Genomic DNA, 15,868 nt, shown 5'->3' with positions numbered 1-15,868 from the left:
CAGCGGCCGTGGCTCACGGGCCCAGCCGCTCCGCGGCACGTGGGATCCTCCCGGACCGGGGCGCGAACCCGGTTCCCCTGCATCGGCAGGCGGACTCTCAACCGCTGCGCCACCAGGGAAGCCCTGGGACAACCTATTTTAAATCTTATTTTTATGATTCCAAATAGCAGAGCACAGCATCTTCTTCACCAGACCTGTGGTTTCTGATTACTTGCATCATCTTGGGTGCTTTTAAAAGTTTCAGGGCCCACGCCCCACTCCAGGACTACGGACTCATTACCATAGGGCTGCATCACCACCGCATCAGAAACTTACGTACATAGTAGTAGTGAGCAAGTGTCATACGTCTATGTGTGCAAAATATTATAACCATGGAGTGCATGTCACATGCATACACACACACATATGACCTCTCTTCTCATTCTTCCTCCTCATCTCTCCTTGGCCCACTGAAACTTCATCGCTGCCCAGCACCGGTCTTCAGAGCAACACCTGGGAACCTGTGCTGTAACCCACACGGGCAGCAGCGTGAGTGTGCCCTGGAGCACGCGACGCATCTCTGTGCTACCTGGGAGCCGGTGTGTCCCCGCAAACGCTGAGAAGCAGCAGGAGATGAGCTGCCATCTCGGGAGGCTTCCAGCGGCTTCGTGTGTCGAGACACTGACGTTTCAGATGGTCCTTGGGGTCGAGGCTCTGCGTATCAAATGTTCAAACATCCTCAGGAAGGAAGCTCCCAACGAGCCGTTTGCAGATGTGACGCTGCCTGGTGACATCCAGGCCCCTCTCCTGTATTCCTCCAGCGAAACCTGATGTGGATAAAGTGGGACCCATTTTCCCCAGTGAAGGGACCAATTGTGTGTTCAGCCCTTTCTTTACTCCCCTCCAGCCCTGGGCTGGCGCACTGCAGGGCTCAGGAATAAAATGCAGGACGGGCCTCGACCAAGGGCGGCTCTCGGCAGCCCAGCTTCCTCTGCCGTCCTCCAAAATGCATCGTGTTTGAAGGAGCCTATAAAAACCTACTGTTCAACTTCATTTTGATATTCACTCCCCATTTCCTCTGAATTCTTCCCTTTTCATGAATAGTGTCATTATATTCCACTTCACAAGTGTAGCGCTGTTATAATTCCCTGCATGTTCATAAAAAATTGGCTATGCTTGAGACACACAATCAGACATGTTATCAAAAAGAGTCATTCGAATATTTTCCAGGAAAAGAGGAAATGGTCAACTTTTAATTCTCTATATCAATGTCCCAGAGTAGAGGAGGAAATAATTTGAAACAGCAAAGAGACCAAAATAAAGAAAAAGATTTTTTGTTTTATTTTTGTTTTTAAACTCTGGGAATAGACACAGATGTGAACTTCCCTAGTTTTTATTTTCACTTATATCAGCTCTAGGTGGAAAGATAGCTTAAAAGGAACTGAGTACAGGTGAAGTCAGATTGCATTGCTAACAGGAGTTAATAATATTCTTACTTTTGCAGGGCATGATATAAGTGAGCTCAAGGCAGGGGACAGACAGGTGGACGGTCCATGTCCCTCGGTCCCAGGCTGGTTACCTTTCTCCTCCCTCAAACGAGGACAGGTCTTAGGGATGGGCTCATGCAGGATCGGCCTGTGGAGGCCGGAGAGGCCCAGTTCTGGGCAGAGGACATTTCAGCATCTTTCCTGTGGTCTTTGCCCTTGTACTTCTTCCTACGTCTTTGAGATTATGCTTTCTGTAAAATTTTGCACTCTCATTTTTCTTAACATTAAGCCTTTCCTCATGCTGCTAGAAGCTCTTCGTAAACAAAACATTCATAATATGTTGGCTGCATAATATTTGTTCTTAAGCGACACACCCAAATCTTCTTAACCATTGCCACAACATTCTGCACGGAAATTTCCCCAAGTTTCCCCGGTTATAAATCTACGCTGCAAGGGACGAATCTGTTTAGCTAATGAACATCTCAAGGAGGGAGCCGTGATCGTGATGAGGACAAGGAAACGGTACGCTCCTCAGCTCGGGAACCGGGTCCCAAGTGTGAAACCTGGATTCCACTCACACCGAAAACGTGCGTGGACAGAATGTGGCCATGGGCCGCCCTGGTCACGCAGGTCATGACTCTGTGGTCTAAAGGAAGTCTTCGGAACAGAACCAGGGGTACACAACGCAAGTACATTCAGACATGCATGTGGCAATAATGCTCACAAAGGCTTAGATGCAGGCCACGCCTGGGTGCCTGACAAACAAAAAAACACACAACAAATGAACAAGTGCTTCACAAGCTAGGTCTCTCTTTGAACGTCAAAGTCCGCAGTGATGGCCCCTGCCCGGCTCCCAGGAAGATCTAGCCCACAGCTCAACCTAATGGCAAGTGCTACTCAGCTCCCCAAACAGAAACGAGGTCTGTATGTGGGTCATAAGCATTTATTAACCTCCCCTATGGGCAGGGCTTGGCCCTTTGGGGACACACACTCAACGTGCCAAGTTCCACATACTCTGAACTCACGGCAGGTTCAGACCGGGGGGCGGTGAGACGGAGTGAGCGTGGGGGCCAGGCCCCACCACTCACCACTCACCAACCAGGCCTCAGTTTCCTCGCCTGTAACACGAGGATATATTAGTTCATACCTCACAGAGTGACCCTGGAGGGGACGTGAGCTAAGGTATGTAAGGCACTTAGCCCAGGGTCTAGTCTGGATACGATCTGGACGGCATTAAGTCTTATTAACTATTTGTAACCACAACTCTAAGGCAAAGCAGATGTGACTGTCTAAGGGCCTCAACAAATGTACAGAAAACTGGCAAGGGAATTCAGACACGGGAGTGATCATGTCCCCGTGGGAAATCTCAGCATCCCTGGCGTGCCACACGCCAGAAGCTTCCATGGGCAGGTAGAATCCTCCAGGCAGAAGAGGGTGACATTCAGACCCAGAAGGGGTCATCCACAGTTGGCAGGAGCTGGGAAAGTGCCGGGCGCTGGGGAGAAGCTCACCCCCGTTCACTGGAGTGTCCACGGCTGTATCGGGGAGCAGGCTTGCCCAGAGGCTTGGGGGGAGGGTTGAGACAGACAAACCAGGAAGTCAAAATTCATGCACCCCAACGTTCATTGCAGCACTGTTTACAACAGCCAGGACATGGAAGCAACCTAAGTGTCCATCGACAGATGAATGGATAAAGAAGATGTGGTACGGGTATACAATGGAATATTACGCAGCCATTAAAAAGAATGAAATAATGCCGTTTGCAGCAACATGGATGGACCTAGAGACTGTCATACTGAATGAAGTAAGACAGACGGAGAAAGAGAAATATCGTGTGATACCACTTATATGTGGAATCTAAGAAAAAATGTTACAAATGAATTTATTTATAAAACAGAAACAGACTTAGAGAAAGAATTTATGGTTACCAGGAGGGAAGGGTGGGGTGGGGGGAGGGGGAGGGATAGACTGGGAGTTTGGAACTGACACGTACATAGACGCGAATATTTTCTCCCATATACACACTCTGCTATATTTAAAATGGATAACCAACAAGGACCTACTGTATAACACAGGGAATTCTGCTCAATATTCTGTAATAACCTAAATGGGAAAAGAATTTGAGAAAGAATAGACACATGTATATGTATGACTGAATCACTCTGCTGTACACCTGAAACTAACACAACGTTGTTAATCAACTATACTCCAATATAAAATAAACAGTTAAAAAAAAGGAAAAAAAAACATAAAGGAGTAAAAAAAAAAACGAAAAGAAGTTGAAATTCATTTGTTGAGCCTTCTGGCCTCAGAATCGTTATGACGAGTCTCCCTTAGAGGAGCATGACTAGAAGAGTGCAAAGGGCTGTGCCGATATCACACGGGAGCAGGTGATCAGGTTCTCCAGGAAAAGGTAGGCACTGCTCAGATGCGGGCATCCTTCCCTCCACTCAGGGGAGCCATGCTGTCACCAGAGGGGCGTGTTCTGTCTGGGACACTTCAGTCACAACCCATCCTAGAGAAGTTAGGAAATGTTTGGAGAGGAAGAAAAGTGCTTCCAACACTGCTCCCTATGCAGACAGTTAGAAAAGAGACAGGTGCGGAGATGGAGGACCCAACACGTGTGCAGGTGCAAGAACGCACACCCTCTCAGGAAGAGAAGAGGCTCAGCTGTTCCCACTTTCACTGCAAGCCCATCAGGAGGACCTGGGCTCAGTCATGCAGGCTGGACGTGGGATGGGGATCAGGGCTGCAACAGGGCGTGGAGAGTCATCATGTTTTCTAAGTGCAGAGAGGATCTTATTAACAAAATATAGTTATCTTTCTGTGATGACGTGAAGGACATTTCTGCCCACAGATGGGGCCAAAGCAGAAGGACATGGAGGGCTGCCATGGAGACATAGTTCCAAGTTACAGAAGTAGGAACCATCAAATGGCAGCCACACCCCTGGAGTGGTCACAAATCAGAGGTGGAATGTGGGCACGGCTGGTGCAGAGCGGGGGGTTTTCTTTGACTCTCAAAACAATTTCTTAGGGTGATGGGTAGACCTCTGGCATAACTACAATCTCCTCTACCTTCTACCTCTTTCAGTTGGTGGAACACATCCTTTCCAGAAGCAAGCCCTGTTGGCTCCTGCGAGGACACTGGAACCTCTCACACCCACTTTCTTGCTGGCTCAGAGATAGGACTTACATAACTACCAGTGGAATTTGGGCTTCTGGAAATATCACCGTGTTAGACTTTACCATTGCTGTTAGTAAGTACACATTTGAGAACACTGCTGTTGTGACAAACACGCTCCAGGCCAGCCACACAGGAAACCAGGTGATGCTGGGGGAGTCACTGCTCACCTTTCAGAACCTCACTCCTAAGGGTGGCAAAACATGGTCCAAACATAAAAACTGATTCTTCTATGAAAAGTGAACAGATCAGAAGACTGGATAGATCCATATCTCTGTGAGCCCAACTTTTCTTGCCTTCTCCTTCTGTCTGCCAGTGCTTGCCTTCTTAGGGACATCATCAACATTCAACATTCCACAGTCAACATTCAGACTCAGGAGGACAGAGGGGAGGAGAGGAAACAGTGCTACATGAGAAAGCGCCACGTAGAGGGAGGCGTCATGCTTATTTCACAACAGTAGTGACAGCATTGGTTTGTGGTGTTGTCACTATCACCTTGTCCCTAGTTTACTTCTCTCTGTATTTGAATCTCTGATCTAAACCTGATTAAAGGCGAGGTGGGCTTGGAAAGTTGTTTCCTATGGTATTTTCTATCATATGATAGTCCAGTAAGCTATTTTGGGTATCATACAATTTTATTTTTTATTTTATTAAAAATTTTTTTTTATTGAAATGCAGTTGATTTATAATGTTGTGTTAGTTTCAGGTATACAGCAAAGTGATTCAGTTATACATAGGCCAATAAAATGGACAACCTAGAAGAAATGGACAAATTCTTAGAAAGGTACAATCTCCTAAGACTGAAGCAGGAAGAAATAGAAAGTATGGACAGACCAATTACCAGTACTGAAATTGAATCAGTAATTTAAAAACTCCCAGAAAACAAAAGTTCAGGACCGGATGGCTTTACAGGTGAATTCTACTAAGCATGTAGAACCTATCCTTCCGAAACTATTCCAAAAAGTTGCAGAGGAAGGACTACTTCTGAACTCATTCTGTGAGGCCACCATCACCCTGATACCAAAACCAGACAAAGATATAGCAAAAAAAGAAAACCACAGGCCAATATCACCAGTGGACATAGATGCAAAAATCCTCAACAAAATACTAGCAAACCAACTCCAGCAATACAGTGAAAGGATCACACACCATGATCAAGTGGGATTTATCAAAGGGATGCAAGGACTTTCCAATATCTGCAAATCAATCAGTGATACACCACATGAACAAATTGAAGAATAAAAACCATATGATCATCTCAATAGATGCAGAAAAAGCTTTTGATAAAAATTCAACAATTTAGGATAAAAACTCTCCAGAAAGTAGGCCTAGAGGGAACATACCTCAACATAATAATGGCCATATATGACAAACCCACAGCTAACATCATACTCAATGGTGAAAAGCTGAAAGCATTTTCTCTCAGATCAGGAACAAGACAAGGATGCTCACTCTTGCCACTTTTATTCAACATAGTTTTGGAAGTCCTAGCCACGGCAATAAGACAAGAAAAAGGGATCATATAATTTGAAAGGTGAGTTTGGGTTCTGAAAACAGCTTGTGTAGGTTCTAACATCCATCTCAAAGCCTACTGGTGAAGTATACATAATGCGTTGGGGGTTAAAAAGCACTTCCTGGCTCGATATTGCTAATATATTCTAGACAGTACAATAAAGCAAGAAAAAAAGAAAGAAAAGATATAAGGACTAAAACGGAAGTTGTGAAGCCATCATTTGCAGATAACATGATGGCATCTCTAGTAAACTTTTAGAGTTAACGAGTCTGGGAAAGCAGTAACCATAAAAAGATGGAGAAACTGGACTACATTAAAATTTGAGGTGCCAGCTCATCAAAGGACTTCATTAAGAGAGAGAAAAAGTAAGCCACAGAGTGAAACAAAGTATTTCTAACACATGTAACCAAACAGGGGCTCGTATTTAGAATAAAGGGCTCCAAGTCAGTACCAATATAGACATTCAGGAGAAAATTAGGCACAATTCTCAAACCTGTGATCACAGAGATAACATCCAAATGGCCAATAAATTACACACAAACGTGCTTGACCTCATCAGTAATCAGGGAAATACAAATACTCCAAGGGTAAATGTAAGACATGAAATTCTTCTGCTGGTTGTTCTGAATTCGTTTTTGGAGTATTGCCTCATTTCTCCTACGGCCCTTAGTCTTAGAAACAGGGCTCTGTGGTTGTAAAGGATCTGCATCTGAGAGCTGTCGGGGTCTGCTGGAACACCCCCCGCCCACCCTCTCCTCACCACCCCAGTCAGGGCTGATGAACGAGGGTCGGGCCTGAGTTTTCGTGGCTCAAGGCAGCCAAGCCCGGCAGATTTTGCCCAATAGCTCCAATTCTGTGGTGGCCTTGCCCACTACTGACAAGCAGGGAAAATTACGACTTGCCCTTCTTTTCAACAACATGGAAATCTCTGAAATGAGTAAGATGGAAACTTGCTGCCGAAAAACGTATTATGGAGATTCTGGGTAGGTCTGCTATCTCTCAGGTAATCTTGTTCTTGTCACCACTTTGACAATGAGTCTCAAAGGAACTGGGAACTATATACTGATTGACAGTTCAACGGTCTTATGCCAGCAATTTTAACTTGGTTACTGCCTGGCATTATCACACGGTTTCATAGGTGTATTTTAGGTCCAATATACAATGTTCAAGCGGATCTTTGGAGGATGATTTAAGAGCTTTGGGATCTTTCTAGAAGAAAACAGTAGCAGTACACTTCCTTTTCTAAAAAGCTATACGGAAAGAAAAAATTATCACTGACCCCAAGAGAACCTGAACGCCCACAGACTACTGAAATAGCATTTTGGTGAGTAGCTATTTTATGGAGACGTGAAGAAGATGTAAGACACAAGGTAGAGGAATACAGGCGGCGAAGACTCCAAAACAGCCTAATAGCCTGATTACCAAACTATGTAGGGAAGAATCAGTCAGCCAAAATAGGTCAAGACAGGCAACCTTGCTGCCAGTTCCTGGGAGAAAACTCTTCTTAATTGCTGTTTTGGAAACTAATTGCACCGAACAGGAGGTCTTTAATTCAAAGGACAAGGCCAAGTCACCCAGCTCTATGGTACCTATACGGTACAGCATCTACAATGGATCAAACAGGAGCACGTGGTTCAGAGCAGCGTTTCAGGAGGGAGGTGGGTGGCTAGTACTGGAAACCTGGGCAAACAAAGAGATGCTCTTTGCTTTGAACCATAAGAGAATCCCAGAAATACTGGCCCGAGGAGGTTCCAGGCAGTTTTCAGAGTTGCTTGGATGAATTGTGAACAAACAGAAGGGGAGCCGCAATAGATTTCAGGGGATTTGGCCCAATCAAGCTGGCACTGTGGCTGCGAAGGGCTCTGTGCTGTACTGCTCCTCCCCCCACCCCCCAGCTTCATTCCAACTTGCCACCCACGTCCACAATGAGGCCACTCAAGTACAACATCGAGTTACAGCAGTATCTTTCCACCCTCGCCCCAACACCGCATCCCCTGCTAAACGCTGACACGCCAGTTGTCTGCTTAGTGACCGTTATAATAATGAAAATTCCTTTATTTAGCTTGCTTGAGATGAAGTCAAGCAGCCGTAAGAGGGACTTGGAAAACAAAATCAAGTGCCATCAGCAGTTAAAGGGGCCGTGGAGAGCCTTGAAATCTTTCATGACGAAACACAGCATCCATCCCATTTCATAAGAAAATTCTTACAGGGCTCCTCAGATTTGAAAAAGGAGCAATTCGTATTTAAAGAAAAATAAAATGCATACTGTGTTGAAGCAATATACTTAGTGCATCTGCCACCCTTGGCTTTGCCATTAAGAGATGAAAAGCCGCCTTCATAAGATATAGTTTGGTGCGTTTTAAAGAGTCCTCCTCTAGCCGCGATGGAATTATGCACTTTGCTCTCTTTTCCTACCAACATCATGGTGGTTGTAACAGTCCTTTATTTCTTTTGTGGGTGATTGGGAATAGCACATGGAAATGTCCACGGAGCTGCATGAATCTGGAATAATCTGCTGGGGACAAACCCTTCAAAAAAAGGAGGGATCCAACACCAGCTCTGTCACAGCCTAGTGACGTTATTAGCATGTTACTGAATCCCTCTTGGCTCCCCTTCGCTTCAGCGGTAAATAAGACGACTGCACCTGTTCCGTCTATTTACAAGGCTGCTGTGAGGATTAAAGGAGATGATGGCTACAAAAGAACTATGAGAAATATACAAGATAATCAGGAATAAGGACAAAGGGGCAGGGTTTTTTTTTTTTCCTGCAGCATCCAGGGACACTGAGGTCGCCTACCCTCCAAATACCACATCTTCTGCCTCTTGTTGATTATCTTCTGTGTATTCTCTCTTCAGAACCATGAATTCCCACCTTGCCCCTTCCCAGTGGTTCTCACTATTGTCTAGGACTTTTAAGAAAGCCTTCGGGGGACTCCCCTGGCGGTCCAGTGGTCAGGACTTTGCCTTCCAATGCAGGGGGTGTGGGTTTGATCCCTGGTCGGGGAGCTAAGATCCCACATGCCTCGCAGCCAAAAACCAAAAAAACATTAAAAAAAAAAAAGGAAGCCTTCGGTATGTCAGGAGTCTCATCTCAGCTTTCTGGATTCTCTAAGTCAGGTATTCTTAAGAATTTAGTCTTTCTAACTTCAAGAAATCAAAACTCAGGTGAACTCCAGGTGATGTCAGTGATGGGGGGTTGTTCTTGGAGGTGTACAGAGTGATGAAAGAGTTAATGTGGTGTCTTACACTCCTTTAAATTTAGTATGGCTTTCAAACCACCAGCGTTTAAAAAATCAAATACCCCAGGGATTGAAGTAATGTTACAATCGACTTGTGCAAAGGTCTAGACTTCCTCCATTTAATTTACTTATGCATCTTGTTCAGATGAGCATGGTTTTTTAATCTCTTTACCTGGTTACGGACTTTAAACATATTGTGTTAAAACAGAAGAATTTATCTTTGCCATAGTATGGGATCTCAATGAAGTAGGAGCTTTGTTCCGTGATATAGTTCTATCATGATCAATGGGTTTGACTTGGTAGAATGTTTTGTTCACCATTTCCAAAACAAGCCTTTAACAATAGTGAATCAGGTAATTTACTCAAAAAAATGATCTAATATACAAAATGACTTAATCAGTGAAATTAGATGACAGCATTAGTTTATCAAGGCCGGCACTTGACTAGGGCTTGGGTTCACAATTCTACCAGGAGCTGGTTGTGTGGTTACAGGCCGGTGTCTGTACCTCTCTGGGCCCCAAACTTACCTTTAGGAAGAGTTTGGACTAGTTGGTCCCTAAGGTCTTACCTGCCTCTGAGCTTTGACACCTAAGGATGACCCCTTCACAAGGAAAATTTCCTTACATATCATCTTTCATATGGTAAATCATTGAATTAAACATACTGTTAGCACGTTGAACTATATATCTGCACCTTCAATTTATTCTGAAAGCCCAGTGTTTTATTTTCATATTTCATGAAAGAAAGGAATGAAATAGAGAAAGATAATAAAATGCTTAACAGGCAAGTCTCCGCTTATACCGCATTTGTTTCACTGAACTTGATCAGCCTCGTTTGGCTCTTCCTCAATGTCAAACCAGAGTGAAAATTTGGACTAGTTTTATTTAATGTGGAAGGATTAGATTGAACAGGAAAAAATACCTGATTTGAGGAATTTTGAAAAGAGAAACAAAATTTTACTTTTTAAAAAAAAAAAAAAAGCACAAGTCAACAATCCAGCTAAGAAGTCATGGCCCTCAGATAGAGGTTCTTCAGGGTGGTTTAAACAAACCGATAACAATTATCAGGAACAAATTATTTTGTGCAGGTAAATGAGTGCTTCAGAAGTGTCTGAAGGAGATTTGTTTTCTTAAGCAGATTAAGTATCTTCTGATTAACTTTTTCAGACTATCCATATTAACTGAAAACTTCTTACCTATAGTTTACTGAAGACAAAGTCACAGTTATTAGTCTAGATTAAGGCGGTTTATGGTACAGGATTTATAGTTTAGAATTCTACCATCACCTAACAATCATTTAAAACACTGATGCTGTTTCATAAGTAAAATTTTAGGAAAATGTTATAAAAATCTATTTAGACTTTACTAAGTCTATGGGAAAATAATAATTTTGTGTATGTGACCACGAAAAGCTGTTTATGTTCACAATTTTGTTTTAAAGGGTACATTTTTAAAAGATGACGTCCAAGGGCTAAAATTTCCCTCGGAACCAGTGCCTTAACTAATGATAAAAACAAAATTAGCTGGGTGTGGGTCACAGCAGGGGAACTATTTGTCTAGGGCTGCTGGGGGACTTTAACGCTTCAGTGACACCCACAGAATGAATTCCTCTCTTGAAACAACAAAAGCAAACTACTTCAAGCTGGATTTCTTTGTTTTTCATTCCAACACCCCATCTCCAGCTCTTCATTATAAAAAGACGTGAGCTTAAAAATTAGATAATCGACAAGGACCTGCTGTATAGCACAGGGAACTCTACTCAATATTCTGTAATAACCTATATGGGGAAAGAATCTGAAAAAGAATAGGTATATGTATGTGTATAAAAAAATAAATTATGATGTTCAATAAAAAATAAAAACAAACACCGGGGGCCATTTGAGAGGACCACTCTAAGGCACTCTCAGTTCTTTCTCTCTTAATGGCAAGAAATGAATGTAAAACGTAGGGCCATTTTGACCCTGAGACGGACGGGCCGGGATGGCTGGCTGGGTGGCAGTGGTGATGTAACAGTTGTTTTCTGGATGGGATCCAGTGTGGTCAGCGATGTGGGGAGAAGCTGTCTTCACTACGCAGAGCAGGTGACTGTGTGTGCTGAGCCCTGGGTAGGAGGTGGGGTGAGGACCTGAACACGTGGACGGAAGCCAGCCAGTGGGGGGCAGTGAACTAACCCACGTAGAGTGGCTGGTGAAGCCGAGATGTGGATGCCAGGAACCCTCCAGATGACAACCCATCAAAGTGGCTGAAACAGGGGTCCCTGGGGAGAGGGCCTCCCAGGTTGGGAGGCAGCAGATGTAGGCGGGGGTGAATGCATGTCTGTTGGAAAGGGCACAAGTGTCTGAAGCTGAGTCTCTACAAGTGACTAACTGAATGTTGCTTTAAGCTTCTGGGCACAAAAGGGGTCTACACTGAACAGGGCTTTACCTTCAACCCAAGCTTGTTATCTACCCATGGTCAGGCTCTTTTGGGCACAGACTGGTCAAGTTTTTCAGTTGGCTTATGGGCTGCCATCTGAGGCTGTGAGTTTCACTGATTTTTTTCAGCAATAACCCAACAGTCAAGCTAAGACCGTGTTATCCTCTCGTTGCCACGTTGATGAACAGATTAGGAATCAAGACGCTGGATGTAGATGGAGCCCCCTGGACATGACCCAAAAGAATCAGAATCACTAAGGAGGCAGCTGGACACGGTGCAGGGCAGTAGGAGGAGCCGGGCCTGAGGAAGAGCCCGAGTCTCTGCGGAACCCCTGCCGGTCTTCTCAGGAGCCTGAGAAGGGGCCCGTGCAAACCGGGGTCAGTGAAAACCCAAGTGACTCATGTCCACGAACAGCCTACCTAAGACGCACCTGGGGCCTGCCATATGCGGATGGAGAGAGACACTGAAGGAGCATCTCTCCCCCGAAAAGCCTTTGGAGTTACCTGCCAAGGCTCCACGACTCAGGGATGCACGGGGGCTGTCACCAGGGACAGCGGCAAGGAGGGACCTGGTCAAGTTCAAGGGATCACTGAGTTCAGGGGAGAGAACAGCAATCACGGCACCCTGTAGGGGTGTTTATTCTACACCAGGCACTGCGTGCGGTCCTTTACGCACCTCATGGAATTTAGTCCTTTTAGCATCTAGCTGAGGGAGGATTATAAACTCATTCTGCAGAGGAGGAGCTGAAGATCTCACCCAAGGTCACAGCTCATGAAGCCACATGAGCCGGACTCCAAGTCTGAAGCTCCTCCTCACCTCAGGTTGCTGGGCAAATGTCATCTGAGCTCTAAGCAAATGACTTAGAATGAAGTTCTGGCAGGGGACACCTGCCCCTCCTCATCCACCACATGCAAAGTACAAATCCTGTACCTTGAAGGAGACAGGAAACCTTCAGGAATACGGCGCCTCAAGGGGAAATAAAGATGCACAAAGGGAGCACGTGATTAAAGTCTACAGGAGGGACCTCGGTCATTGTGCAAATCAAGGGTTCGCTACCTCCATTCACTAATCTTCCGAAATGATTTCCTTCGTAGACATTTGCCTGATAGGTCTGCCTACTTAATCTTTGCTTTTATCTCTAATATATGCTTGTCTTACATGGAATTTTCCAAAGGACTCCGTTTGGTAGATGCTTTGACCAGAGACGGTCAAACGCATGACTGACCCTCACTGGGGAAAATCAAGTGTCATTCCACGAGGAACAGGGCTCCTTGAACAACTCAGAGACAGAAGTGGGTGGAGGCAGAGTGCGCTTCCAATTTCATTTCAACAGGAAACAGGCTTCAAGTAAACTCTCCATGACGCAGGAGTGTTGTTTTCTGTTTCTAACACTTGGCTCTAAACAGTTACCCTGAAATGTGTTCACTTCTGATCACTGCGTACACCCTCTGGGTTAAACTGTTCAAATAATGATGACTTAAAGCTGACGGTGTTAAGAAGACCCGTTTTCTAACGGGGATAAATGTGTTTTCATGAACTAGGCCACGATGCCCCTTCTCCCGGCCCCTTCCCTCCCCAAACAGGCTGTTTTCGCAAACGCTCAGGGTCAAACTTGCTCTCAGGCAGCACATGACCCCGGGAGGCCTCAGCCAGCCCAACATGTCAAAAGATAAAATGCTTTGCAAAGACAGAAATGCCTTAACCCTTCCACAGAACAGCAGATGAAAACGATCTTTCTCTTATCTCTAGCTTTCCAAAAATTGCCTGTGCAAGCAAGCGAGTGGAGCGTGTTTTTTGCAGCATTTTAGAAGACTGGCAGGACATTTTGGGGGAAACAAGCCTGGGTGTACGTCCTTTTGATGGTGAGGAGGTGACTATTCAAAGGGCAAACAGAATCACAAGGCCCTAGAGACAACTGTCTAAGACTTGCTACCCAAACTGTGGTCCCTGGACCAGCAGTAGCTCATCACCTGGGAGTGGGGTTAGAAATGCAGAGTCCCAGGCCCTGCCAGGCCTCTAGAGTCTGAATCTGTGGAATCAAACGCACAGTCTGCCCAGCACTGCCCTGGCTCAGCTCTTCCGACCCTAGCCAGGATCTCGGAGCAGCATCTGACGTGCTTTCCGTGGACTCTGTGTCAGCGATCGGCGTTTCCAGGGGAGGGTGACTTCCCAGTCAAGCCCCCTTCCCCCAGCAGCCTCGCGATCCCGGGCCCAGTAGGGAGGGCATCAAGGGGCCAAGTTCAGTTATCACCTTGCCTGATAAGTGGGGGTTTGAATGACCTCCCCCCATTCCATCGGTTTGGTCACTGGTCCACTTTCCACATTCTTACCCTCGACAGAATTTCCAGAAGCACAAAGGAGGCCACTGGCCAACCTCCTCTGCCCTGAAGAAAATGTCCAGCTCAGCCTGCAGACCTCACTGGCCGAATGCCGCCAGGAGACAGCTGGCACTCTGTCTTGCAGAGGAAGCATATTTTGCATTAGTTTGACTTTGCAGACAAGCCGTCATCGTCTATCTACCCCAGCAGTTTTCACGCAGCAGTTCAAATCGAGTGGAGAGCGCGAGAGCAGCCTGCGTCAGCGGCCGCAGGTGCGCGTTTCTGCGGGATGTGCCTTTGGCCCTCAACAGCATGATTCGTGCTGGGATTCTGAACAAAACGTCCCCAGACGCTGCATGCCCGTTCTGACCAGGACTCCCGTCCTCCCAGCTTGCTTCCCTCCTGCTGGCGTCTGTCTGGGCTGTGAGTCAGACCCCAGCTCCCACGCTGGACCTGCACTGGATACTGGGCTCCCAGGACCGTGACCCTGGAGCTCACAGGGCTGTGGCTCGGGTTCAGCAGAAGAGCAAGCGCTCCTCGCTTAGGAGCCTTCCACGGCGCCTGCGCCCGCCCTCCCACCGTGAGCACAGCAGAGGCAGCAAGAGGCACCTCTGCTGACCTTCTGTCTGGGACGCTGACCCTCTGGCTGGCCCCTCGGCTTCCCTGCTGCTCACGCGTTTAAACCCTGTGATTCACAGCTGCAGAGGAATGAGTATAAGTTAGAGACGTATTTAGCACCACTAACTTAAAAGAGGAAAAAAAAACCCACCGCAAGATGGGTGCCAGGCATCCCGGAGGCTCTCATGCCAAATACCTGATGTCGTCCCTCGCAGGTGGCTGCTGCCGGGACCCCCTCCTCCTCCTGGGTGTCAGGTTACAGTATCCTGACAGCTCCCACCCAGACCGTGCAGAAGAGAAGCTCAGAGCAGCTAGGGAGCCTCAAGCGAGCCCGTCTCTGGGATCCAAACTAGTGGTGTGGAGAAAGGCCCTCAAACTCCCGCCACAGAACCCCAGGGGACTGGCTACAGGTTTTTACTGGATCGAGCCCCTTGTCCATTGGCTTCTCTCAGATTGAGAGGTTCAGCAGAGGGGGACTGGGGCAGGATGAGCCCTTGGGCTCAGTGTGTCAGAAACAGTGCACCGAGGGACCCACTCTATCGGGGAGCCGTCAACATCGGCCAGAAAGCAGGACCCACCTCAAGAGGAGAGGGGCCGCCAGCAAGGCACGCAGACGTGGGAGGGCCAATGCTAGAGACCCAAGTACAGAAGCCCCGGGGCCAAGGGGCCCACGTGCTTCTTCCAAACTTGACTCTAACCACCGAAACCTACCAGCCAAGAAAACAAAGCTGAACTTGAAAACAATAACTTAGAAAAGTACAGGAATATTATTCAGCCTCAAAAAGGAAGGAAATTCTGACACACGCTTCAACAGGTCTGAACCTTCCAGACGTTATGCTACGTGAAATCAGCCAGTCACAGAAAGACAAATACCGTGTGACTCCACTTACGTGAGGTCTCTAAAACAAGCAAACGCATAGAAACAGAGACTAGACGTTACCAGGAGCTCGGAGGGGGACGAGGGAGTTACTGTTTAATGGGACAGAGCTTCACTTTGGGATGATGAAGAAAGTTCTGGAGATGGATGGAGATTGCACATCAATGTGAACGTTCTTTTTTTTTTTTTCTTGCGGTACGCGGGCCTCTCACCGCTGTGGCCTCTCCCGTTGCGGAGCGCAG

The 15,868-nt window shown here is 46.5% G+C and overlaps 1 protein-coding gene across 3 annotated transcripts in view; it reads right to left on the bottom strand.

The window, feature by feature from the left end:
- Positions 1-15,868, bottom strand: part of COL4A2 (collagen type IV alpha 2 chain) — a 178,520-nt gene that overhangs the window by 143,604 nt on the left and 19,048 nt on the right. The window lies entirely within an intron of this gene.

The sequence above is a fragment of the Physeter macrocephalus genome, chromosome 13 (assembly GCF_002837175.3).
Source record: "Physeter macrocephalus isolate SW-GA chromosome 13, ASM283717v5, whole genome shotgun sequence".
NCBI lineage: Eukaryota > Metazoa > Chordata > Mammalia > Artiodactyla > Physeteridae > Physeter > Physeter macrocephalus.
The sequence above is the reverse complement of the archived record's forward strand: the minus strand, read 5'-3'. Positions and strand labels throughout refer to the sequence as shown.